This window comes from Phyllostomus discolor, chromosome 6, assembly GCF_004126475.2.
Source record: "Phyllostomus discolor isolate MPI-MPIP mPhyDis1 chromosome 6, mPhyDis1.pri.v3, whole genome shotgun sequence".
Lineage (NCBI taxonomy): Eukaryota > Metazoa > Chordata > Mammalia > Chiroptera > Phyllostomidae > Phyllostomus > Phyllostomus discolor.
Genome location: NC_040908.2, coordinates 66,765,363 through 66,792,299, shown reverse-complemented (window position 1 = coordinate 66,792,299; position 26,937 = coordinate 66,765,363). Strand labels below are relative to the sequence as shown.

Below are 26,937 nucleotides of genomic sequence, written 5' to 3'. Positions count from 1 at the left end.
TTATCAACTCTGACTTGTACAAAGATCTATGTTTTGTACACCAGTCAGTATTTTCCATTTATGATTTTTATTTGACAATAGAAGCCATATGGGCCAGGAAATCATTAGGATTAATAAAAAAAGAGATGTAAATTCTTATAATACAATGTGTCCTGGAACTTTTTAAGAACCTCTGCAACAGCTTTTTGTAAATCAAATTAAGATTTACTATATAGTAAGATTATATAGTAATAACATACAACTTTTATCTAGCCACATGATTCTTCAACATTTATCCTTGCTACACTGCAGCATATAAATCATGCAAGAGAATTCTCATGATTCCTATTAAATAGGACACAGAATTGTTTTGATTTAATTCTTGATAAGAAGTGGATCAGTAACTTGTTACTCCAGACTGACAAATCAATATCAAATGCCTGTTGGAAGACTGGGTATCCCTCTAGTCATACAAGAAGCTTTAAAAACTGAAATATTAGCACTGACAGAGGGATTGCTCTATTTGGTTTCCAAAGGCTTTCCTATGTGACTTTATGCTTCGTTTTATGCCAAAGAAAATCAATTTCTTTATTCAACTTGTTCATCAGAAAACATATTTAAAAACAGTGAGTTTATTGGAACATATAAAAGTACACTGTATAATAGTGTAAGACGAAATGGAAGTATCGACTGGCATTACACATAAAATGTACACATGACAATAGAAATAACATAAATGTGTAACAGAATTAACATACATATGAATATAGACTTACATGCAAAATATATATATTAAATTAAAACTGACAAAAATCAGTTGATCACATTTCTTCCCATTGTCAGTGTTCAAATACGCCAATCTATTTTCAATTCAGAATTTTTTTAAAAAAATCATCAGAATAACTAGTTTTTCCTAATACAATGAAAGTCCACAGAAACTTTGGTGGTTTTTTTTTTTTTTTTTTAAATCTGCAAACACTAAACTTTCTAGCTGGATGATAATGCTGGCACATTTATATCAGAGTATCAGTGAAGAAAACATTTCTCTCTAAAACAAAAAGACTAGGTGACTCTAAATTTCACTTTACATAACAACCAAGAAATATAGATGTCTGGATTTTGATCTAGTGCCAATAAAAAAAGAGTCCCCAAAAGGTATATATTGGAAACCAAGGTAGAAAGCAGCATAATACATTGATCTACTTATTACCCAAGTTCCCTCATTCCACAAGGTTCATTCAAGTTCACCATGCATAAACAATTAAATGCCATCCATATTCATTGTCTCATGAGTTTCTTTTTATTTTTATGGATGAGTATTATCAAGAATCAAATCCTAGCTCTGAAAAGTGAAGCCTGACCAAAGAAAGAAATCAGATTCTTTCTTGTTCCAATGTCCATTCCCCTAGTGATCATCATGTCCCCTAACCTGAGCATCCTCAAGCTACCAGCAAGGCAGTGCACTGCCCCACACCACCACGAGCCATACACACCTGTGTACCAACATGGCTTTCTTCACTATGGCTATGGCCAACTTCCTTCATGCAAATTTTAGTCTTCAGGCACTTGTGGAGTCACATCTATGCACAAGTAGAATATGCTTTGAGGATGTTCAAATCAAGAGCCGATCTTCCTTTATACCAACTCTGTCAAAACAAGGATGCTTAGGAAGCATATTTCACCTACATATCAGCACTCTGTATCAATCTATGCTAAAGTAACCCTCATGGAATGAGTCAACCTTTTTCCCTATCTAGGAGCACTGTTAGTGTGCAAGGGACTCCCATGTGTGAATGAACCATATTTACTCAACAGGAGTCATCAGACATCTCAATTATGAATTAAAATGCTGCAGAGTACATTGACTCTTCAGTGAACTAAAGATGGTCAAGTTTCTGTAAATTAAGCAACCTAATCATTTTTAACCAGTTTCAGTGGAGAAGCTTCTGGGTACATGTACCAGAAAGTATGATATAGTAGGAAGAACACTACTTGGTCACAGGGTCAGCATTTTAGTTCCCAGCTCAGTCATTTATTTTAACATGAAGAGTAGGAACCTTCCTTTTCATCTTTGTATGCTCAATACCTAACACTGCTCAGCCCTCAATGAGTATTTGTTCAATGGAAGAACAAGAAAATATATTTTTGTGACCTTAGACTCCTAATGTATTTTGATATAAATTTCCAGATCTTTCAAAACAAGGACATAGTAATGCATACATGCCTTCTATGCATTGTTGTGTAGATCTACAGTTGTTGTGACAAGTGAATTAATAGATATTGGTTATATCTATTTAAATAGTTATCTGTTAACCATAAAGTATTTACAAAGATAAGTTCTAAGTGAAGAAACATTATTGCAATGGGGAAGTGTGGGGGGGTGGCAACAAGGGTACTTCAAGGAACACGGCCTTCAAAGCCCAGATTTCTCCTCTGTCCCTTGAACCATTTAATCTACCTCTTGGCCTGCAAAGATGTTCAATTAACTGAGAGAGGTAACTGATATGGTTCTTATCAAAATTGAAAGTGTGCGCCAGGCTCTGAAAAAAAGAAGTGCTAAAGAAAACTTTTCAACTCTTCCCTGACAACGATCTCATTAACATGGGGAGCACCAGCATTCTCGCAATGCCCAGGGTTTGAAAGGCCTGACGTTTACCTGCCACATCCCTTTCCTTCTATTCACTAACCCTGGGATGGCCCTAGGCCATTATTATCTTACCAACTTTTTAGAAACCTAACTTCATATCATAGCAAATCCACTTTGGGGTTATGGGGTAAATAATAAAATATTTGGGAAAAATGTTTTATCATACCTAACATTTAAAATAAACTCCAACAGATTAAAGGTAATTGTTTTTAAAATGAAGCAACAATAAAATAAGAAGAAAGTATAGGTAAATATGTGATCTTGGAAGGGGCTGACATTCCTAATCATTAAAGCAATGAAAAAGAATGCAAAAAACTTTGATATATTTAACCATGTAAAAACTATAGACTTCTATATATCAGAAAATGCCCCAAAAGTTAAAAGATAAACTGGGGGAAGGATGTGAAACATATAAGAAAGAGATAGTAGTCTGACTATATATAAAGAGTTCTTAGAAATAAAGAAAATTATTTTTTTTTAAATCAGATAAAACCAAGTTAGGAAGTCAGGCAGAAAAAGACAAATACTATATGATTTCACTTGTATGTGGAATCACAAAAACAAAATAAGCAAGCAAACAAGACAAAAACAAACTCAAGAGTCACAGAGACCAAAAAGATGGTCACCAGAAGGGAAGGGGGGATGAGTGAAAAAGATGAAGGGGAATATAGTCAATAATATTGTGATAAGTTTGCATGGTAATAGATGACTCCTAAAATCAGTGGAATGATCGCACACTGTAAGGTATAAAAATGTCAAATCATTATATTATATACTTGAAACTAATATAATCAATATAATATTATATATCAACTACACTTAATTTTTTAAAAAACTGAGTTAGGACAAGAACAGTAAGTCACAAAAAAATAAAAATAAAAGAGTGAGGGAAAGATATAAAAATAACCAAATATGGGAAAGGGGCTCAGATTACCAGTAATTTTTAAAAAGAGAGAGCTAGAAATATCATTTTTCCCTACTAAATAAGCAAAGAGCTAAAAAATATAATCTTTAATACTAACAACAGTGCAGGATAGCAGGAGGTCTCATATGCTCCTGCTGATAGCAAAACAGGTCAAATCTTTCTGGAGGGAAATTAATTTGGCAACATATCTAAAACTATATAAAGGCTTACATCCTCCAATCAGGAATTCTATTTTTAAGAATTTTTGCTAAAGGAATTATCAGTGGCATGTGCAACAAATTCTATATAAGAATGTTCACCATAGCACACGGTACATTTATATAACTAAGTATTATGAATTTGTTTTCATGGTAAATGTAATTATATTTAATGATAAACACCAAATATCAGTGAAAATGCAAGATTCAAAACTATACAACAGAGTATGACCCACATATGGAAGGAAGGTAAAATATGAAACCTCACATTTTATATGTATAGCTCCATGAGAAAATCAATGAGAGCTTGAGTGTTGCCGTGGTTTTTGGTTTTTAGTTGTTTGATTTGGGTTTCTGTAGACTTGGAAGTGTTGGGAACAAAGGGAAGGCTTTCAAAATCAATGTTTCAAATTACAAAACTCTTGGCTTCATTTCTTCTCACCCCCAAAATACTCATCAAGTTACTAAGGAAAAAAGAAAAAGGGAGGAAAAGGCAAAGACAAATGGGAATCATTCTTCTGTAATGAAGCCACCTCATGGGGTCCTCCAGAGGACACCAGACATAGCAGAGCACCCATGGACACCTGGGTTGAATGCATGTATCTACCATACCCTGCTGCTTTCCTGCCACATTAATGTACATTCCTCCTTTCACAAATTTCAGCCAAGCACATCACCTGGCCCCTTATTCTCTCCAGGATTCTAGTCTTCAGTATCAGTCAAGTTGACTTAAAGCTTCCTCAAATTGAAAACAATCTGAAGAGACCAAGATGCCCCCAAAACAATGTACAAGTGTGTACACAGCAAAAAGAAAAGGGTTGCACATAGCAAAAGTATTTTACAGAAAGACCCAAAAAAGAGTAAACAATCTCAACCACTTTGTGGACTAACAGTACAAAGAGAGTTTTGATTTTATTTCTCAGGTATTTTATAAATATTGAAGAGAGCAAGTGAAAGACATCTCACAGCTTGCAGCTGGGGGCAAAGAGGCCGGGATCCAGCCCCAAATCTTCCCATGATTTCACCCGTGACACATATATGCACCGAGAAGACTGCAATGTAACAAAGCATTCAAAGGATTTAACCTCTATGGGTCATGGAACTATGCCACATGTTTATTTTCTTCTTTATAGTTTTTCTACTTATGAATTTTTGAAATTACTGCAATTTGCTTTTATAATGGGAAAAACTATTATAACAGTGCTTACAGGTAAATGAAATACCACTTTCATTATGCCACTTTTCTGTTTACAAACCTTTAATGGCTTCCTAGTAGCTATCCAATCAAATTCACAATTTTTCAAATATGTTCTACCATACTTGATGTCCAGAACCTTCCACCTGACAAAGAAGCCATTCCCTCACCTCCCATGATCTTCCTGCCTCCCTCTTTAGCTCTATCCAGGTGGCTCTCCTACACAGGTCTATAGTCTAGATATACAGGATTGATCCCCAGTGTTTTGTGCTCTTTTTAGTACACACACCTTTGTTAACCTTCTTACTTAGCTTGAAATTGCTCTTCTGTCTCTTTTCCCCAGGTCCCACTGCCTGTAGCCATTACTGAAAGGTCCCTCTTCTCCTCTAGGAAGCAGACTGCTGCCTCCTCCTTGTTCCAGGCACCTTGGGTTCATGCCCCTAAGATTCATTTTCACATCTCTCTCAGAAGACTGACAGTTCTGAGGCAGGCACTCATCTTTGTTCTCACCTGAACCTAGATCAAAGGGGTGCTGAATAAATGTTTGTTAAATTGAGTTTTCATGTTAACTTTTCTATTTCTTACAATGTTAAACTGAGTTTTCATTTCAGCCATTCTATTTCTTTAAAATATCCATACATAGATTTATAAGAATATTTCAGCCTGGCAAGCATCTGCCTCAATACTACTGACCATTTAAAATCCACTGACTGACACACCATGCTCTCCAACTGGAATTGCATCGACCTCATGTCCCTCAGCCACCACCTGTCTCCTGACCTTTGTCATTCTTTCACAGAAAGTTTCCCCTCCTCACCAAACTCTGCTGGTTGCTCCCCCATGCTCTTCTGTCCTTACTTCCTCTGCTAAACTTTTCTAAATCTGTGGTCATTTGGACCCTGTTTGTTCAACGCTATTAAGTACTAAGATAATTGTTGCTTAGAGCCTCCCCCATTAGACCATAATCTCCTTAAAGAAAGAAAACGTGACAAACAACTTGGAATTCCATTTCCCTTGAGTCCCTGGCACAGCCCTTCACACAAAGAGTCAGCTCCCTGCCCAGTGACACCAGCATTCCTTTGCTTCAAGAAAGAGTCCAATCCAGCTAAGAGGCCATTATTTTAATAATTCAGCTCATCACTGAGCTTCAAAAGTTCCAAATGGTCTTGGAGACCTCCCTCTCATCAGTAAGAGGCAAGGAGAGAACACTATAATAGACCACTTTTCTAGTCATTAGGAGTAAGAGATGATGTTCTACTCCTGCGTTCTTACTTACCACTTACAGCAGAGGACCACCCCAGGCCCCTGATGAAAGCAGGATGTTGAGGTGGTGGCTAAAACTGATGTCAGCATGTCCAGGTCTGGGCACGTGTCCCCCAAGAGTAATGCATACCTGAGACTGTGCAGCACTTACTTATTTATGTGATATTTAAAGGCTAGCCTCGTCTATAAAGGGTTTTCTCACGGACTACCACAAGTGAAAGCAGTGTTAGAAAACATGGTTTCAGGGCTTTGGGAAGTGTTTTGTTGGACTGGCTGAGAAGTCAGCCTGAACAGTGATGGGACAGACCCCCTGAGAGAAGAGGACCCACTGGGCTGTATATGTGGGGGAGAACAAGTAGGTGGGACTAAAGGGTGAAACCTCAATCAGCTGGGGAATACGCTTTCTGACTGGAGTCAGACAGACTTAGGTTGTAATTGTAGTCTGTCACATACTACAGCAAGTTTCTTAACCTCAATATGTTTTGCCTTTTATTAGAATTTATAAAGTGAAAAGTAGTGAGAGTTTTTGTGAAATCTAAGAAATACAGGCATATAAGGAAAAATTTTTAAACCTTTCTTCCCTCTCCCTCTATTACCATCCTATCCAATCCAAACATCTTTGTGTCCCCAGTTCAACAGAATAATGCAAGAACTAAATCTTATCAAATTCTAGTCTATGACTAGATACAACAGATACATGTCCATTTCAACACAAAGAGCTCCTAATCCTGAAGAGAACTGCATCTTTCTTGATCACTTTGAACTTCCTAATAAACCAGTGCAAAAGAAATCCTCAAACACTCTAGGTGAATATTTACTGAACGCCTCCCTCCTAACTGGAAAGACTTCAACTTGATTGACCTTGGCATTTAGCAATTTCTTCCTGCTACATGAAAGGCAGTGTGGAATGGCAGTATAAGTGCAATGCTTGATGTCTGTACATCTGGAGTGGGACCCAGTTCCACAACTTGCCAGACATCTACCTCTCAAAAATTATCAGTGTCTTTATCTGTAAGGTGGGCATACTACACATCCCTTCTGTACTTTTTAACAAAGAAATTGCTCCTGCACTGTAAGATATTATTCAAGTAAAAAAAAGCAGGATATATTGATACAATGAAAGAAAAACTGGTATGAATAACAAAACATTAAAATCTATAAGGTAGGCTCTGTAGAGGCTCTGAGTATTTGGCTCAACTACTACTAAATGTTATTAGTGAGATTCATAAAAAGTGACAAACTCTCACAATTTAAAAACACGTATGAATTAAATTTGAATGTGTTAGGAGTGTTTTAGTGGTTGTTCCTCTTAAGAGTGGTGAAAGGATCTAAGTTACCAGTTGCAAACATCTCAGAACCTTTACTTATTTTACTCCCTGGAGGTAAGTACAGACTCTACGCCAGCTCTTCCAGCCAAGGGACTTGTCTGATGGGGTCAGGGTGGCACTTGGGCTCACAGTCAGCCCAGTCAAATCCTCATCAGGGTAACAGCCTCCCTCTTCATCACCTTGAGAGTTAAGCCAACCCAGGTCTCTCCCTGGATCTTCTGAAACAAGGCCAATGCAGAGCTAAAACCATGTGCAAAAAAAATCATTTCATGAGATTCAAGTCCTATGTGACTTGAATGACTGATGGCTCTACCAGTAGCATGTCAGCAAAGAAGCTCAGTAACAGCCTCCTGAGCTTATGGTATTTTCCAGTTCCACAAAAGTAGCAGATAGGTTCATACAGAAACTATGAAATGGGTCTCACTGCAAAGGCATGGCTTTGATCACCCTTGAACTTCAGGGAGCAGGGTGTTTTTGAAATACACCTCAGAAGATACCTCACTCGTAAGGAAGGATTATCATAAATATGCTGGGCACTGTCAATACTTATGTAAAAGTGTAATACAAAGCAAAATAGTCTGTTAACAGTAAAAGAAGTGTCATGGTTTTAATTCTGGAATGCTAAGTCGACCAGTCTTCCCTATTTTGTGTTCAGATGACAGGCAGACAGCTGAAGCTAGCTAGAGTTTATGCTTGTCCAATTAATCAGATAACCTCCATGCCATTTATCCTTGGAATTGGCATTAGAAAAGCCCCCACATCCCCCCAAATCATATAAATTCCATGGTTTCCTAGTCATTAAATCCAAGTTGGCCTATGCTGATATGTCATATTTTGACATGTAGCCACAAGGGATACACAATCAAAATTAAGAGGCGACCTTAGCTAAAATTGACATGCCCCACTCCAATGAACAATTTATGCCACACATAGATAAAAATGTGTATCTTCTCCAAATGATGAATATTAAACTGTTGGAAACACAGAGACAGAGAATTCATTTGTTCATTTTGTATAAAATGCTTCCTTTGTCTTTTAACCCAATATATGAAAGGAGTGTTCACACCATAGCAAGCACACAAGCGATTATTATGTATAATTACATACAGATTTCACCACTACTGTAATCATGGTATTTATTGAATAAACCTGCAGTGCTAATAAAATCTTGTTCTTCTATTGCTTTAAACCCACCCATGGTTTCCCTCTGCATTTAGGATAAATACCAAACTCCTCAGCATCGCCACCAAAGCTCCAGCCACGTCCTCTGTCTAAGCCCATCTCATACAACCCCCACCTCACCCTACCACCTCTCCAGCCCCTGGCCCTGCCCGCCATTGCTCACTCGGCCCCTGCACACTGGCCTTCTTTCTCAGCTCTTTGTCCTGTGAATGAGCTAGGAGAAAGGCCCTTGTCCCTGCTGTTTCCTTTGTTTGAAAAGCTTTCCCTCAAGACCTTTGTGTGGCTAACTTCTCAGATCTTAGGTCAAATGTCTCCTCGTCAGTGGGGCTTCCCCTGCCACCCCAATGAGTGCTGCCCTCCACCTGTGATCACTCTCTATCTAGCCCCCTATTACCCATTTCACTCTCTCTATAGCACAAATATATTTCAGTCTGAAGTTAGTTGTTTGTTGATTATCTGGTCCAATAAAATATAAGCTCCAACAGGAAAGCTGTTTCCTTTCACTGCAGTGTCCAGAACTATGCCTAGCATACAGTAGGTCCACGGTAGGTTTTTGTTACGTAAATGAAAGCTGTGCTAGAAGATGGAGTGAGATACAGACATGGCGACACACACCCCTGAAGCTATCTAGTGACTGAGAAACGAATAGACAAATAGCAGCCAAGAAACAAACAAACAAAAAAACAAACTTACTAAGTAATCAAAGTTAGCTCAATGTACCCACATGAATAAATTATTCAATAAAAGAAAGAAGGGTCACATGAATATGAGTGACCTGGGCTAGAAAGGCTTTCTGAGGTTTGATAATGAATAACTTGAATTTTAACATGGTGTTATAGACTGAATAGTTCTCTCTCTCCCAAATCCATATGTTGAAGTCCTAACCCCCTAATGTGATGGTGTTTGGGGCCTTCAGAAGGTATTTAGTTTTAGGTGAGGTGATGGGAATGGTGCCCCTGTAACAAGTTTAGTGTCCTTATAGGAAGAGGAAAAAAGACCAAACTTTTTCTCTGCCACATGGAGACCCAGCCAGAAAGCAACCTTCTGCAAGCCAGAAAGAGAGATCTCACTGGAAACCAAATCTGTCGACACCATGATCTTGGACTTCTAGCCTCCAGAACTTTAAGATTAAATGGCTATCATTTAAGCCACCCGGACAATGGGAGATTTGTTACAGCAGTCCAAGCGCACTGTGGTGTCTGGTTTGGCACTTACTGCCTGGCACACCGTAGGTGCTCAATAAATAGCACTGAATTTCAAAATATTTAAAGGAAAACTTAAAATTTTATTTTAGTTTTCTCAGTGAATAGTTTTCAAAACCACTTTTCTGTAATTCTTACTGAGGTTTCTCTCCAGCATAAAGCAGATCATGTGGATATAAAAATTAAAAAATCATCCATGAATGCAAGTATGACACAAGTCAGAACTTTCTTAAGTAGGAAAAAAAAAATTATTTTCAGCCCTACAAATTTCAAAGAGGCTTTGCAAGTACAAACATATTTTAGCTTTTTCACATTCCTCATGCCTAGAATCTAGGACATTAAAATGCCAGGAACCTTTTCAATATCTAAACCATGTGATAAATGCAGAAGAAACTCTCAAATGACCAAGATAACTTCTGTGGAGCTGCCAAAGAGCCAGATGCTTCTTCCACAAGAATATCAATTTGGCTTTGAAAAAACCTGGGGCCTCAGCCCCAAACAGGAAAGGCAGGTGGGATGACATAGTGTGCAATGCACATCCTCTGTCCCCTCAGCAAGCATCTTCTTCTGACAGCAACACTGTGTGACTCCCAGGCTTGGTGACATGTGCAGAACACAGGCTCTGCTGCACATAAGGATGGGAATTAAAAGTATTTGGTCCCGGGCCATGAAAATAAATTCTGTGAAATCACATGGGGAGATTATGATATTGAAAAAGATGCAAAATAGCTTCATTGCACCTGAGATTTTTATTTTCAGAGAAATTAAACATAAAGGAAGGGAAAATAGAGCTGTATTCAAAAAAAAGTTTCATGATGAAGAATACTAGAAAATAAAGTGTTTTTTCAACCAACACATACAACAAAGAGCAGTTTTGTTTACTATTGCCATATACCAAACTATCAACTGTGATCTTTGCCTTAATTACAAGCTTTTAAAAGGCACTATTCACGTGCATTCACTTTCAAACATTCCTGTAAAACTATAATTTGACTTGAAATATTGAATTCAAAGGTTTTTGTAGTTGTGGTGATTTTTTGGTTTTATTTTTTATGAACACCTAAGACTGCATTTCTACATTTGCAGCTCCTCCTGGAGTTCATCTGATTTTAAATTTGCTGCCAAAATTATTTTTTCAGTATCTTCAACACTGATCATCCTCCTGAGAGTGTGTGCCCTGGGCTTTCATAATAGGCAGCTCACACCTGAGCATCTCAGCTCTGGTAATTAGATCTCATGGCGACAGTTTCCTTCCCATCCGGCCACGGGGCCAGGAGGGAACGCATTTGGGAGCCTTGGCGGTGGGAAGCCTTGCTGGCTCACCCTTCCTCGCCATCTTATCAGTGACCGTCACTGCCTGCAGCACACGCCCTCCACGCCTGCCCTCCCTCCACACCTAGCAGAATCGTATCTTCGTGGGTTACAGCTCATAACATTCATTTCCTGGCAGAAATGATATCTATGTATTCAAAGGCAATTCCATGTTTTGAGTAAAACGGCTCTTTCTGTTTTCCTTTGCCCCTGCTCTCTAAGACACAAATACTGAGAATGGTACAATGAGATAATCTCCAGATAAAAATACTGAACTTATTCAGAGCTACCCCTTCCCTCTCTGTGGGTTAGCCTGCTTGTCTGCGGGTTCACTGGCCAGTGGGTGTGTAACACAGTATTCAGGTTTGGTTGATCTCTGAGACTGAGTTTGGAAGAAGTTGATATGTTTATATCCCTTCAAAACTACTCTGCAGGTATGCCAAAGAGAAAAAAGAAAACAATATTGTCCACTCAGACGCCCATCAACCCTTCCTGTCCCACTGCTGTCTTGCTGTCTGGGAAGTCGGACCAGCACAAGAAGCAGGGAAGCTGGCCTGAAGAGGCTGACAGGAACAAGGTGGGGTGGCAGGGGTCGTGGGGAGTCAGGGGGCAGCAAGTACAAGATGGCAATCCGGTCTGGGAGAAAACAGCCTTAGCCCAGAGGCTCCTGAGCACCTCCGCTACCTAAGCAGCCATCCTCATAAAACTCAGCAGGCTGAGTTTTAAACCAAGGCTGACACAGCATTGGTCTAAAAGGAGCAGGAGTGGAAGGAGTAAGAAACCAGCCAAGGCAAAGGGTGGGGGGTGGAAGGGGGCGGAGAATGGGAGGAGGCAGAGGATTTGACTCTTTTCTTTAATCAAGTGCCAGAGAAGACTGTGAAATCACCTCAGAATAGCGAGCAATTGATGATCTAGAAAGCAGCTGACTATCAGCAGTTACCATCCACCAGCAGCAGTCACATTCTCACCAGTGTTCTCCTTCTGCCTCTAAGAAGCATAAGAAACAGCCAAGCAATGGCAAACTTCGTAGGAAGAACAGATCTCATTATGGAATTCTCATGATCTGTCAGGCATTCAGCTAAGAACTGCTTTAAATCTTCCCTTTATGGGTACCAATAAATATTTACTCTTATGGGAAATATAAATATATAAATATTATTTCTAACTTCCTCTACAATCCTGCTATGTTGGTGTATGAGTCAGGTTTCTCTGGAGAAACAAAACAGGGTGTGTGTGTGTGTGTGTGTGTGTGTGTGTGTGTGTGGATGTGTGTGTGTGTGTGTAGATTTGTTATAAGGAACTGGCTCCTGCAATTCGGGAGGCTGACAAGTCTCCAGATCTGCAGGGTGAGATGGCAGGCAGGAGACTCCGAGAGCCCACAGTGCAAAGCAAACAAACACTGCTGTATCTAGTCTCCCCAGTAAGACGGTAGGCTCCAGAACTCAGTGGATGCTGAGTCTTAAGACGTCTCCAAATATTACTGAGTGCCTTCGATGTGCCAAGCTTAAGAAGGACACAGCACAGACCCTGTCCTGATAAGCCTTTTTATCCTCTACCTCTAGCGTAAACCACAAAATAACCTGAATAACATAAACTGAAAATTGAAAAACAAAAAACTAAAAAAAAATCTACAGTACATGTCCTTGACAATTTCTTTTTAAATTCAGTAGAGTGAGTAAAATCTTGCATTAAAAAAAGTCAACCAAAAGCTGTAAGCCAATGTTTATCAGTGCAACAATGCTTCAGTTCTTTATTCCATCATTAGAGTACTGATGAAATTCTCTGTAAGGAGTAGAGCATCATGTCCTTTGTGACAAATTAAGCTGCAAAGCTGTTTCCTCTGTTCTCTGGTTTCTCACTTATATTAACGAGCATCATAAAAGAAAGCCTTTAAGATAATATTTATTTGCAGAAACAAACATCGATTCAAAGCACTTAGAAGCACATATGTGCACTGAGGGGAAACACTCGAGGGAATCCTAATATTTTATCGTGTCTTGGATGTTATTGCCGTGGTACCTACGTATCTCCACACTCAACCCACCCTCAGTATTTCATGTCTATTGTGTCCTTGACCAAAGCATTCTGGCAGCACACCTGCATGTTACTTCCAGCCATGACAGCAGTAAACATCACATTTTACCCTTTGTCGGACTGCCTAAGATCACATAAACAAGAACTATTTTAAAAAGAAATGCATCTCTGCTGTTTACAATTTAACAAAAAAGAAGCCACGACAAATGTCATAAGCTATAAATAAAGACACCTACCCTTGCACGGCACTTACTCATCTCTAGGTTGAACAAATGCTAATTATGGAGAATTTGAAAATGAGACTTGTTAATGTCATTTTTAATTTAGCACGTTACAGTGTAAATGTTTTCCATTGAGTTAATTTACACCTGTTATCACAAGCTTCATTATTAGGTTTATAGTGAAGCAGCTCTCTCTGACTCTAAAATTTGCCTAAAATGGCAGAAACAATTACTAATTACAAGGGCATGTTTACTTTAATTATGTTTATTTCCTAGTCTAGCTTTATATGTAATGGACTATGGAAGTGTATGATTTAATTAGTGAAACTCATTTATCACAAGCAATTTCTCAAATAAGCACTGCTTAAAAAATACAACAGGTTCATTCAGAGTTTCATAAATTCCTTGGTGATATTTCTACAGAGTGAAACATCTATATTGAGATCTTTCACTCAGGAACTAAAAGCATTTTCCCATTTTTGTTCCCAATATTTCAATAATTACCAATAACAAGAATTCAACTCTGCAATTGTTAATGCAAAGTATAAAATATGGTATACAAAATTTACAGCTCTATAAACTAAAAATTTTAAAATCTGCACCCCAAATTAACAGGATATTATTTACTGGTATTTACACTTACAAATTCCATTTGAAACTCTATTTAAAAATTGTAAAAAGCAAACTTTTTTAAATAAAAAGGACGTGCTTTTGTTTCTCCCTAAAGTCATGTCTCTGGCACCCAAAGTACAATTGACTTTTTTCCTAAATATAAGGGCACAGTAATCACCAGTGCAATAGAGGCATATCTCGGAGATAAGCGAATTTGGGCCACCGTGTCAAAATAAGTGTCACAAAAAAGCAAGTCAATCTTTTTGCTGGTGGAGGGTCTTGCCTCCAGTTTGTAAAAAATGCAACACCTGTGAAGCACAATAAAATGAGACATGCCTGTAATTAATTCAGGCAAAGACTACCAATAGACATTAAAACTCCTATAAAAGACTGCTGGAGAATGGGATATTCACCTGGTCTCTAATCTAGAGAAAAGTGCCTCTAGAGTAGAAAAATCTAGGGGACACCACTCAACCATATAACCAAATCCAACACCACCACAAACAGGACAGACTGACTTCGTGTGCTTCCTGAGGTGCAGTGTGGGGAAGGCGACTCCCCCTAGGTGGCATTCTAAAACAATTGACCAGCTACAGACAGCAGGACATTCCACAATAACAAGCCTGGACTTTCCAGAATGGTCAATGTCACAAAACACTTTGAAACAGCTGAGGGACTATTCTAGAATTAAAAAAAAAAACCTACAATTATTGAGACAATTGGGGAAATTTCATTTTCCTGATGTTTTAATGATAACAGATTGAGAGGTCACTGGAGACAAAAGTGGTAAAACCAAAGCTATCTTACTTCGGGCACATCATGAAAACATGGGGTTCTACGGAGAAAACTAACAGTACTGGGAAAAACAGAAAGCATCAGGGAAACAGGAAGACCCAGTGTGGGATGGACTGACACCATAAAAGAAGCCCTAAGCATGAGTCTACACAAGAGCTAAGCAGGGCTGTTGAGGACAGGACACTGTGGGTATCAGTCATTCACAGGGTCGCCAGGAGTCAGAGCCAACTCACCAGCACATAACACAAGAGAATGAACTAATTCTGAGAAGATACACCTGACATGTTCAGGGATGAATTGTCATGATCTGCAACGTTCTTTTGAATATTCAGAAAACAAAGTGAGAGCTATGAAGCAAGTGTAGTAAAATGGCTGATGAATGGGGTAAAGAGCATTTTTCAAGTTCATTACACCCTTGTTTCAACTTCTCTATAAGCTTGAAATCAACAGTTGGGAAAATATAAGTAGTCCAGTGCACAGAGTGGGAGGAAGGCCAAGTCAGGTATACTCTATACCTCTTTCATACAGACTTTCAAGAAACGTTACTCCATACTCTGAATTTCACCTTCTTAGCATGACAATTAAACCCATTAAAATGGCAGAATTACACTTGGAACTCTCAGTATATTGACTCACAACATTCCTGTGAAGCACATTCTCGTCACCTTACGTTTTTAGGCCTCAGAAAAAATCCACCCACACAGCAGATAAGCTGTTTCTCATAACGACTCATGCATCCCACCAGCCTGGCTGGGTGTTCTAGTACTTGGTTGTGTCAGAAAAGACGTATCTATAGATTGTGTTTTGTTTAATTTTAAGATCTTACTTACTTACTTACAGTGTAAGTTCCATGACACTATATTTTATAAACACACATTCTTAACAAAGTAGTAAAGACTGGTTCATGTAAGATTTTGCCCAAGAGGAATTCCGAAGAACCAACAGGTCAGAGTGTCCCCCACTCATCTCCAGGCAGCCCCCATGCTGTTCCTACAAATGCAGGTAGACCACACTCACTAACTCCCATACAGCAGGTGATGCTGACGATCTCTTCTAGGGTGAGGGCATGCCAGTTGCACTTGAATTAATGTAGACTGATAGACAGTGCCATTGAAGGAAGAGGGTGACATTCCAGGGTCTGTCTCCAATCTTCCCCTAACTAGACAGATGTACACAACAGGCTCTTTGCTATACCCTGAGACTACCACCAAGCTTTCTGGTAACTAAGCATTTCAGGAATTCTGGGTACACTATCTTTTTACTCAATTTCTGATTTCTGCTCACAGCATGGTCTGTCTTTTCTAACTCCAACAGTCATTCTGGTAGTCTTCTTTAAATATGGTTATACTACTGGTTAGGGTAGTTAACAAGCCACTTTGTTTAGCATCTGCTCACTCTTCCCCCAGACACACCTTTTAACCTGCAGGTTAAACCAGGCCTAACTAAGGAAGCTTAAAGATGTTTCTGGAAAGAACCAGAAAATTCAAACTGAACCAATGTAATGCCTCTAGGGAAGGTGCAGAGGGCTGCTAGCAAGAATAGTTAAAACTAGTCAAGTTCAAAATGGTAGCACAGGTAAATGCAGTATTCAAATTCTCCCACAACTATATCAAAATTACAACTAAACTACAGAACCATCATCATTCAGAATCAAATGAAGTGAACTTAACAGAAATCCTACAATTAAGGATATAGAGAAAAAGCCACATCAAGACTGGTAAGGGGGGCAGAGATGCAGATCAGGCTGGTCCCATACCCACAGGCGGTGGATAAAAATCGGGAGAGATTATGAGGCTACGGAGGTCCCCCTTGAGGAATGAGAGGTCCCAGCCCCATACCAGGACCCCAACCCAGGGTTCCAGTGCTGGGAAGAGAAGTCCCCAGAACTCAGGCTGTATAAATCAATAGGGATTGTGGCTAAGAAAGAGAGTTCCTCATAAAGGGCCTGCAAACAGACTTACTAGGACTCACTCCCTCTGAGCTCCAGCACTGGGATAGCAACTCCAAAGGCACCAGGTACATACAAGGAGGAAATGAATTGTCTGACATCAGGGCAAGAGCTGGAGGGGCTGCTTTCTCCCACAGAGAAGTGCTGGCAGAGACCACTGCTCCTATTCTGAGCCATCCCCCACAGAGCTGTCAAGTTGGTGCCATATCGAGCTAACCAACTAGCATACCTGGCTAATACCGTTGCCCCACCCTGGTGACTCCCTGATATCCCATCCCATCCAACTTGTGGGCCCACCCAAGCTCTTTCCAGTGCTTCCTCCATACTAACAGCCTGTCTTGACTCATGCTTCAGACTTTCCTAAAATCTCTCTAACAAGCTGCATCTGGCCTCAGCGTTCCCTAAACCTCTCGTTAAGTGGCCCTAGACTTAAAATTAGTGGCAGCCAGCCTTGGTTCATAGCTCAGCCTCTCCAGGGCACCTCCAAGCCCAGCATAAGTAGCAATGTCTACTCATTCTCATCTGCAGATCACTTTGCAGCTCAAGTTAGGTGGCTTGGGGCAGTCAGTCACAAGTGGTGGCTGACCTTGGCTTGCAACCTCCCAGGAGGGCCCCAGACCTACCTCCACAAGCAACACACTCAAGAGGAGGGCTCAGTGGGCACCAGAGCCCTGCTGAAGTAAGTACTGCTCCATGAGGTCAGGCCCAGCACAGCTGATCCACTGCAGTGGTCATGGTCACAGCCAGTCCTTGCAGCTATTTAGCCTGCAGGTAAATCCCTCCTATTGATGTGCCAACAATAATCAAAGATCAACTACAACAGAAGGTTGTAGTACACAGCCCACATGGAGGGTGGGTGCAGCTTGGGTGATGGGAGGCTGCACCATTGGGCCCTACGGGACACCTGCTACATAAGGTCACTCTAGTAAGCCCAATAGATGTAGCAGCTCCACCTAATATATAAAAACCAACACAGGGAGGCTGCCAAAAGGAGGAGACAAAGATACATGACTAAATGAAAGAAGAGAACAAAACTCCAAGGAAAAAAAAACTAAACAAAATGGAGATAAGCAATCTATCAGATGTAGAGTTTGAAACATTGGTTATAAGGATCCTCAGTGATCTCAGTGAGAACATCAACAAAAAGGAAACAAAAACGGAATTAGAAAACATAAAAATAGAACCAGTCAAAAATGAGGAATATACTAACTGAAATGAAGACTATATTACAGGGAATCAACAGTGGAGTAGATGAATCAGAGATTTGGAAGGTAAGAAACCAGAATATATCCAATCAGAACCGCAAAAAGAAGAAATAATCCCCCCAAATTAAGCAAGTATAAGAAGCCTCTGGGACAACTTCAAGTGTACCAACATTTGCATCATGAGGTTGCCAAAGGAGAAGAGAGAGCAAAGAATTGAAAACCTGTATTTAAAAAAATGACAGAAAATCTGCCTGACCTAGTGGTAGAAACAGACAGACATACAATACCAGGAAGCAGAGAGAGTCCCAAACAAGTTGAGCCCAACAAGGCCCACTCCAAGCCACATCATAATTAAAATGGCAAAGATTAAAGACAGAAAGAGAGAGTCTTAAAAGCAGCAAGAGAAAAACAGTTATCTACAAGGGAGCTCCCATAAGACTGTCAGCTGATTTCTCAACAGAAACTCTGCAGGAGGAGCTGGCAAGAAATACCTGACGTTACAAAAAGCAAGGGCCTACAACCAAGATTACTCTACCCAGCAATGCTACCATTCAGAATCTAAAGACATCTGATAAAGACCTTCCCAAACAAGAAAAAGCTGAAGGAGCTCATCATCACCAAACCAGTATTACAAGAAATGTTAAAAGGTCTTCCTTAAGATGGGAGGAGAGTTGGGGGATGGATGAAGAGGTGACAGGACTGTAAAGCACAAACTGGCTGTTAAAGAACAGTCATGGGGTCCACTTGTCTTTGGGACCTGTTGACTTTTGCAGTCTCCCCTCCTAGCCATGGAAGAGCATATTTTCGTTTACTGGCAAAGCTTTCACCATTTAATTGGTATCAGATTCTGACTTGCACAAGTAACATTCTTCACTGTAAAAAAAAAAAGTCATGGAGATGTAAAGTACAACATAGGGAATATAGTCAATAATATTGTAATAACTATGTATGGTGTCAGATGGGTACTAGATTTATCAGGATGATAACTTAGACATACAATGTCTAATCACTGGGCTATACACCTGAAACTAATATAATATTGCATGTCAACTAATTGAAAAATAAAAAAATATTTAAAGTCAAAAAAAGACTAGTTAAGAGCTCATTAAGATCAGAGTAGCTGATCCATGGATAAATTAGCAGCTTGACAGCTTTTAACAACAGTCTTCACACATACTGTGCTTGCACATTCTGAAACTGGTAATAGACCTTCTACTTTTAGAAAGGGGAAGAATCAGGATAAGACAAAGCTTGGTAGGAGAAACGAAAGGCTAGTAGTGAACCTGATGAGACAGTATCACCCTCTGTCATGCTGTAAAAATTTAAAAGGAAAAAACTAACATGGCTCACATTTCTTATCTGCCATTCATCGAGTCAAAATTACAACCCAGGAAGCTTCAGAGGTGTAGCTGATTTGTGTATGTTTCTCTGTGTGTGCACCTCCAAGTTCATGCTTGTACAACACACACTGTATTTGTGTTTCAAGATTGGACACCAGATAAGGAGAGGCTGCTGAAGCAGGATAAATTTCAGCAAAATGTAACCTTCACCTTAGAAACCAGGAACCAAAGTAATTAGATTACAATCTTCCCAACACTGTGGGAGAGACTTGATCAATTAGAGCCAAGATCAGTTACATTATTTGGTTTACCTAAGTAATGGACCCTTAAATGCAATCAATACCTCTCTAGGCTGTGAGTCCTCCAGACCTGAGATGCATTCAACAAAAAACACAAATGGATTTTCAAAGGGCCCTGGGATGTTCAATCACAGAAGGGGACTGGAGTAGGGGCGGCAGGGAAAACAGACTTTTGAGCTTACTGTACGGGATCTTCATTCCCTCTTAGCGTGCTACTGTCATGTTTGTTTGGCTGCTCACATGTGAACTAAATTTACTTTACCAAAGAGCCAACCTAGGGATAAGCTACCATGCCACTCAGTTTCTTTTCAAGTTTCAGTATTAAAATTAATTTGATAGGGGAAAGAATAAGATTAAGATATCTATTTATGGTTTAAGAAATTGACAAAACCTAAGTAAACTGTAAAGTTATAAAGAAAAATGGCAGAAGTAGCTTGGCATCAGCTAACTTCCCAACCCTTCACCTCTTATCCATAATTGAATTTAGCAAAGGGCAACGAGGGTGTTCTGCCCAGTTTGTTGGATAGCTATCCAGACCTGCCTTCTAGGACTATTCATGCTTAGCATGGACCCATAAGAGCCGCATGTTAACACCAAACTCTCCAACCGCCTACCCATCTGACCCTACCCTATTCTAAGTGCAGGAGCTGGATTTAGAGATTGCCATTCAACTTGGTGGATCCATTTTCCAATTTATAGAGTTTAGAGCTTAATGATAATGCATTTGTAAATCGAGACACAAAACTCCTCAGCGTTCACAATCCATTCACTATTACCCTAGATTACGTCTCCTGGAGGGCAGAATGGGAACAGTGCACCTGTAACGTTTGCTCCAGCAGCCTCTCATGGTTTGCTCTCACATAGGCACCTGCAACATGCATGCCTCTCATCAGTGATTTGTTGAACACACTTGTAATAATTAGGAAGTTAACAACTAATTCCTCCCTTCCCCAAGAGCAGGGCTTCTCAAAGGGTGTGAGGAAATGTGACAAGAGGGAAATGGAAAGGAGGAAATTTATACTGAGAGGCTCTTCTGCATAGCTTTTAAGTTTCTGTGCAATGATGAAGAGAAGCTGAGGTAATCTAAAACAACAGGTAATCAAAAAGGCATTGATATTTACCTTTTCTCATCAATTATCTTCCTCTTAGCAGCACCTGAAAAATTATGTTTTACTCAAAAGTCAGCCTGTTAACTTTATTTATACAACACCTGAAGTGTGCTGGGTGTCAACAAGTTAGCCACCATGGAATTTCAAATTCTGCTGTTTGACAGTAACAGAGAGTTGACTCTACGAGAGTTACATTAGAAGCTGTATCATTTTCAAACCATTTCTCCCAAGATGAAGAAAAGGCGTCTGGATCTCAGACTTCTCACCTGTGAAGTGGGAATAATAATGTGTAACTTCCACTGATATCTTCAGACCAGGAAAAATAAGGTAGGGGTAACAGCCTTTTACACAGGGTAGGTGCTTAGCCTGCCACCATGGTTGTCAGGACCAGTACTGGAGAGAAAGAGCTAACCTTTGAGTGAATGCCTTGCATCTTTTTGGCCAAATCATCTCCTGGTTCAACAAGACCAGGCAATATGCTGAAAACATAGGGACTCCACCTGTGGGGCTGATGATGACCTTCATGCAATTAATTATGCATACCAGCATGAATCCTGTCTAAAGATCCGTCTTTCTCATCCTCTTGACAGCATTAAAGGGTTACCTGGCATTTGGTGCTCCCTGAAGAGGCATGAAGGGTGTTTATGTAGAAAATCCAAGTACAGAAGCCTATGGCTGTCAACTGGGCGCACACTGAGCCCCTCTGTATCCAGGTGAAGAACCAGCTCCTCAAAACCTCACACTACACTTTCCAATGGCTGTAGTTCTTTGTCCTAGTTAAGGTTTCTCATTCCTAAGCAATACCTCATCCCTTCTTCCCCCCCGCCCCCCAGCAGAATCCACCTAATCCTGGGAACTGGAGAAAATCCTATATAGGTCATTAGCACACCCTCTGCATCTACTCAACAGTCTGGCAGGAAGAGCTCTAGGAGACCCAAATCCTAGAGCTACCTCACCAACTGGGGCACGCAGGGCAATTCAGGTCTCCTGAGACTGTTTTCTCATCCACAAAATGAGGACGCTGCGTTAGACAGCCACAATAATGGTTAATTTTGTCAACCAGACTAGGCCACAGGGTGTCCAGACATCTGATCAAACATTATTCTGGTTGTGTCTGTGAGGGTGTTCCTGGATTGGGTTAACATTTGAATCACTGGTCTGAATAAAGCAGAGTACCCTCCCCAACACGAGTGGGCCTCGTCCAATCCTATGAAGGCTTGAACAGAACAAAAAGGCTGACCTCCCCCAGGAAAGGGGAGTTCTTTCACTCAATTGCCTTCAAACTGGGACAAGAACTAGGACATTCAATTGCCCTCAGACTTGAACTAAAATATCGACTCTTCCTGTGTTTTAAGCCTACAGACCTTAAGACTGGTACTTATACCGTCAGTTCTCCTTGCTCACAGGCCTTATAACTCAGACTGGAACTTCCATCATTGGCTCTTCTGCCTCTCCAGTTTGCCAAATGACCCCGTAGATCTTGGGATTTGCTGACCTCCACATCATGGGTGCTAATTCCTTACAATAAATCTCTTTGTATATACACACATGCACACATACCCAATTAGTTTTGTTTCTCTGGAAAACCTGATACTACAATCACCAGATACTTTCCGACTCTAACTTCTGCCAAATGGTCATCCAATCTGTGCTTGAACACCTCCCAGAGACAAAAACTCCCTGCCTCCCATGCAGCTCATCTTGTTTTAAAGGGGGGCGGGGGGTGGGGATAGGGAGTAGGGGTCGTGGTACAGTCTTGGCCAGTGTAGCTCAGATGGTTGGAGCATTTTCTCGTAAACCAAAAGGTCGCAGGTCTGATTCCCAGTGAGGAAACATGCCTGGGTTGTGGATTCAGCTCCTGGTCAGGGCATGTGTGAGAGGCAACAGATCAGATGTTTCTCTTCTTTTCTTGCTCTTTCCCTCCCCATCTCTCTAAAAAAGTCAATAAACATGCCCTCGAGTGAGGATTAAAAAAGAGTAGAGTAGAACAGAGTAAAAATAACGTAACATAACATAACATAACATAACATAACATAACATAAAACATGGGCGGTACTTGGTGAGAATCCAAAGCCAAATTAGCCATCTTCTCAGTAGTCAGGAGCTTAAATCTAACAGATGTGATTTCACTTAAGCAGAGTATAGTGAAACTTTTATCTTTGGGTTTCATTATAATTACGTTAATGTAGTCTGAGACTGCCATGGATGTTATTGTTAGTTTTGTTTCAGTTTGTTTCTCCTGGTTATGGTGTAATGTTGGCTAATCTTGAGTCTGCAGCTAATCTTGAGCTAATCTTAACTCACTTTCACATGAATTACCATGAGTAAATCATCACCCAACACTTCTGCAGAGGACCTTTAGTACTTACGCATAGAACTCCGCATTTATTAATAAATTCAACAACATTTTGTTACCTTGGGTTGGGGGTGGAAATTCTCCAGTTCTTATTCTGTGACCTAAAGGATCATCTCTTCCTCTCACTTGCATCATCCTGAGACTGGCTAATGTACTACCATCTCTAACACGAGTTGAGTCCTGGCCCCCTGCCCTGCAGCATCCCCCATTACATCCTCCCTCCAGGGCAGCAGTCTCTAGTCCAGACTGCACAGCACAATTACCTTAGATTTTTTTTAAAAGTCAGACTCAACCTCAGAGATTCTTATGCAGCTGGTGAATGTGGAAGAGGACAAGCTATAACATTAATGAGAACTTCTTAGATTCTAATCCTTAGATTCTATGAATATGTAGCTGGTCTGAAAACCAGTGTTTTCTCTGGCCAGAGGTCAGCAAACAGTTTTTGTAAAACAGCCAAATACCAAATATTTTAGGTCAAGTGGGCCATATGGTCTTTTTCAAAACTGCTGTCCTTCTATTGTATCATAAAAGCAGCCACAGATAACATGTAAATGAACAGCTTGACTATTCCAATAAAACTTTATTTACAAAAACAAGTGGCAGGCCATATTTGGTCCCTGGACTTGTCAATTAATCCATTCATTACCCAGTTTTAAAATGGTTGTACCATCAAATATAATCTCATCAAACTGTATTATCACCCAGCTCACATGTCTCCATCTTGCCATTCATGAGAGACTCTCAAATGGCTTGTTGAAATCAATATTCACTCTCTAACATTCCCTTCCTCCGTCACACTAATGATCCCATTTAAACAGGAACAAACCTGTTCTTACAGGATTCTTCCTGTCTCCCAGTAATCACTGCTGCCTTTTTATATGTTCACACACATCTGTTTAAAATTGCTTCTGGAATTTCATCAGAAACTGACTTAAGCTCACCCATCTGTAGCTTCTAAATTATGCTTACCCCCCCTTAGAAACTGGGACATGTTCAGTGAAATCATTTACAATGTTCTGGCATTCTGGTCTCCTTGATTCACGAAACATTATCTGAAGTGGTTCCACAATCACATCTGCAAGATCTCTCAGTGCCCAGGAGACCTGAACATACTCTTAGCAGCTCTCATTATCTCTTCTATCTTGAGTTTTAATTTCTCCTAACCATATTTACTCCATCCTTTCCAATTTTAAGGTCATTTTTCCTGATAAATATGGTACAATCAAAATAGGAGTCCAGAAGTTCTATGTCTCCATGTCCCCTGTTTACACCACACCATCTGTTCTAAATAAGGCTATGTCTTTGCTTTAAAACTCCCAACATGACCATAAGTTTTGGTATGCCTGAGACAGTTAGGTATATATATTTTGCCCTGAAGTAAGTGTTAATAGAGGCCTCTTCACTCTGAAAAGTATTCAGTTTGAACAGCTGGTCCCAGAGGAAAAGTTAAGAAGAATGGGGTAGACAGTATTTCATAGATTCAATGGGTTTTCAGGTCTGTCATACACTCTAGAAAAAGGGAAAACATTTCTGTTGAAGTCTCTAGCCACACTGGATTTACTTTCTGGATCTGCCATTTACTAGCTATGTAACCTTAGAATAATTTATAATAATTTATTAAATCTGTTTAGCTCCCGACTCTACCCTATGGAACACCTTGTTCTTCTTAAATGAATAAATACATGATCAAAGCATTTTGCACAGTACACAAATGACATAGTAAATGCTCAATAAATGATACCTATTATAACTACTAGTAAATATTATCAATGTTATTAATTTCATCCACCTCCTCCACAGCATCACAATATTTGTTACTCTCTGTTCTATGGGTGCCGTTTGTCCTTCCTTTTCTGTTAGTCACATTCTTTTTTCATCAATCTGCTCCTATTCGTTTAAACTCAACTCTACCTCCCCACAATTTGTAAAGTCTCTCCCATCTTGTTGAAAAAATTTTGTCTTCACTAGAAAGCTGGACTACTTGGCGGGAGTTTCTCCTCTCACAAAGAAGCCACCTGCATTTGCAACCTACATAATTTGTGAGCTGCTCTGGCAGAAATGCAAACATATATTCCATGAATCCCTCAGCAGCTATGTTTCCTGGAATCAAGATTAACTACTATCTATCATCGATCCCTTGGGAACACAGCCTGAAACTTGAGAGGTTTCAACTCTCAAATAGCTAGAGCAAATCACACTAACTATAAAAGAATAACTACATTACCTTTCTAAGAATAAGACTGACCAGAAGCATATTCAAATAGGACATTCAAAAAAAAGATCACACAGAAAAAGTGAGTGATAGCTGGAGTTTTAATTATCAACTACAAAATAGCAACCATTATTTATTGAGTGACTACTATATGCCAGGAAATGATATGCTAGGTATATTATAAATATCATCTCAGCTATTCTGCTCAACAATTCTGCTGGAAATTGAGGCTCAGAGGATTCAGTCACCCAGCTGCATAACTGTGAGTAGCAGAAACAGCATTCATCCAGGTCTTTTGCACCCACAGTTCATGCTCCTTCAGATACACCAAACTATTCTTTTAATCCTCATCCAAGGACATGTTTACTGATTTGAGAGAGAAAAAGAGATTATTGGTCGCCTTCTGCTTGTGCCCTGACCAGGGATCAAAGCCATAACCTAGGTATGTGACCTGACTGAGAATTGAACCACCGACCTTTTGGTGTATGAGACGATCCTCCAACAAACTGAGCCACCCAGCCAGGGTTACCATGCTATTTTTTTAAATGAAGACTACAAGACTTTCTGAGACACAGTTGAAAAATAAAAGGCCTCCATGAAAAAACCAAGACAGTAAGATTTACATACAGTTTTAAAGAAATGTATACACCTTTTCATTAAGTGAATAGCTGACATTTTAAGCAGTAATTCTAGATAATGAAAGCCAGATATCCAAGGTTGCTTTTTATACAAGACATACATCATATACGCAAGGCTGATAGCTTGCAGCACATGGCTACAATGAAGTATACAGCCAGCAAATGCAAGGAAAGTACCATTTTGATACATCCCATCCAGAGAAAAAGTGAGTAAATACAAGGTGACCCAGAGTTGGTCCTAAATTTAAAATATAGGGTTCTCTTACAGACTGAATGTCTGTGTCCCCCAAACTTTGTATGTTAAAACCCTAACCCCCAGTGTGATGGTATGTGCAGTTGGGCCCTTTGGGAGATAACAAGGTTTAGATAAGGCCAGGAGGGTGGGCTCCTCTGATGGGATTAATGCCCCTATAAGAAGAGGAGTAAGCCAGAGCCTTCTTTCTCTCCACCTTGAGAGAATGTAGCAAAAAGTCATTCATCTACAAACCAGCAGGAGGAATCAGCTGGCCCTGATCTTAAACATCCCAGCCTTCAGAATTGTGGGGAATGAATGTCAGTTGTTTAAGGCACCGAGTCTATGGTATTTTTGTTATGATAGTCTGAACTAAGATGGGTTCCTATCCTAGCCCATATACTTGCTACATGTATAAGACATTTGGTGTTCCTGAGCTTTCAGGAGTTATGTTTCTCTTTGAAAGTATATGTCCTCTTTCAACAAATGATGATAGGACAACTGGGGATAGTCACATGGAGATTGGACCCTGTGTTAGGGAGCCCTAAGATCACCACTGTACTCAAGTATCTGCTGAAAGGACAAACTCCACAAATATTTATATTAATAACTAAGATTTATTATAGCCATGAAGTAAGGATACAAATCCAGATCATAAGGGAAAAGACACAAGGGAAGTCTGGAGGAATCCAAGCAGACTTCCTAAG

General features: G+C 39.9%; 1 protein-coding gene and 1 non-coding gene across 2 annotated transcripts in view; one reads left to right on the top strand and one right to left on the bottom strand.

Annotated features, from left to right (window-relative positions):
* Positions 1 to 26,937, bottom strand: part of AFF3 (AF4/FMR2 family member 3) — a 547,917-nt gene that overhangs the window by 475,123 nt on the left and 45,857 nt on the right. The window lies entirely within an intron of this gene.
* LOC114501164 lies at positions 18,783 to 18,913 on the top strand. Its single transcript, XR_003684926.1, has one exon. It is a non-coding gene; the product is annotated as a small nucleolar RNA SNORA24 (small nucleolar RNA).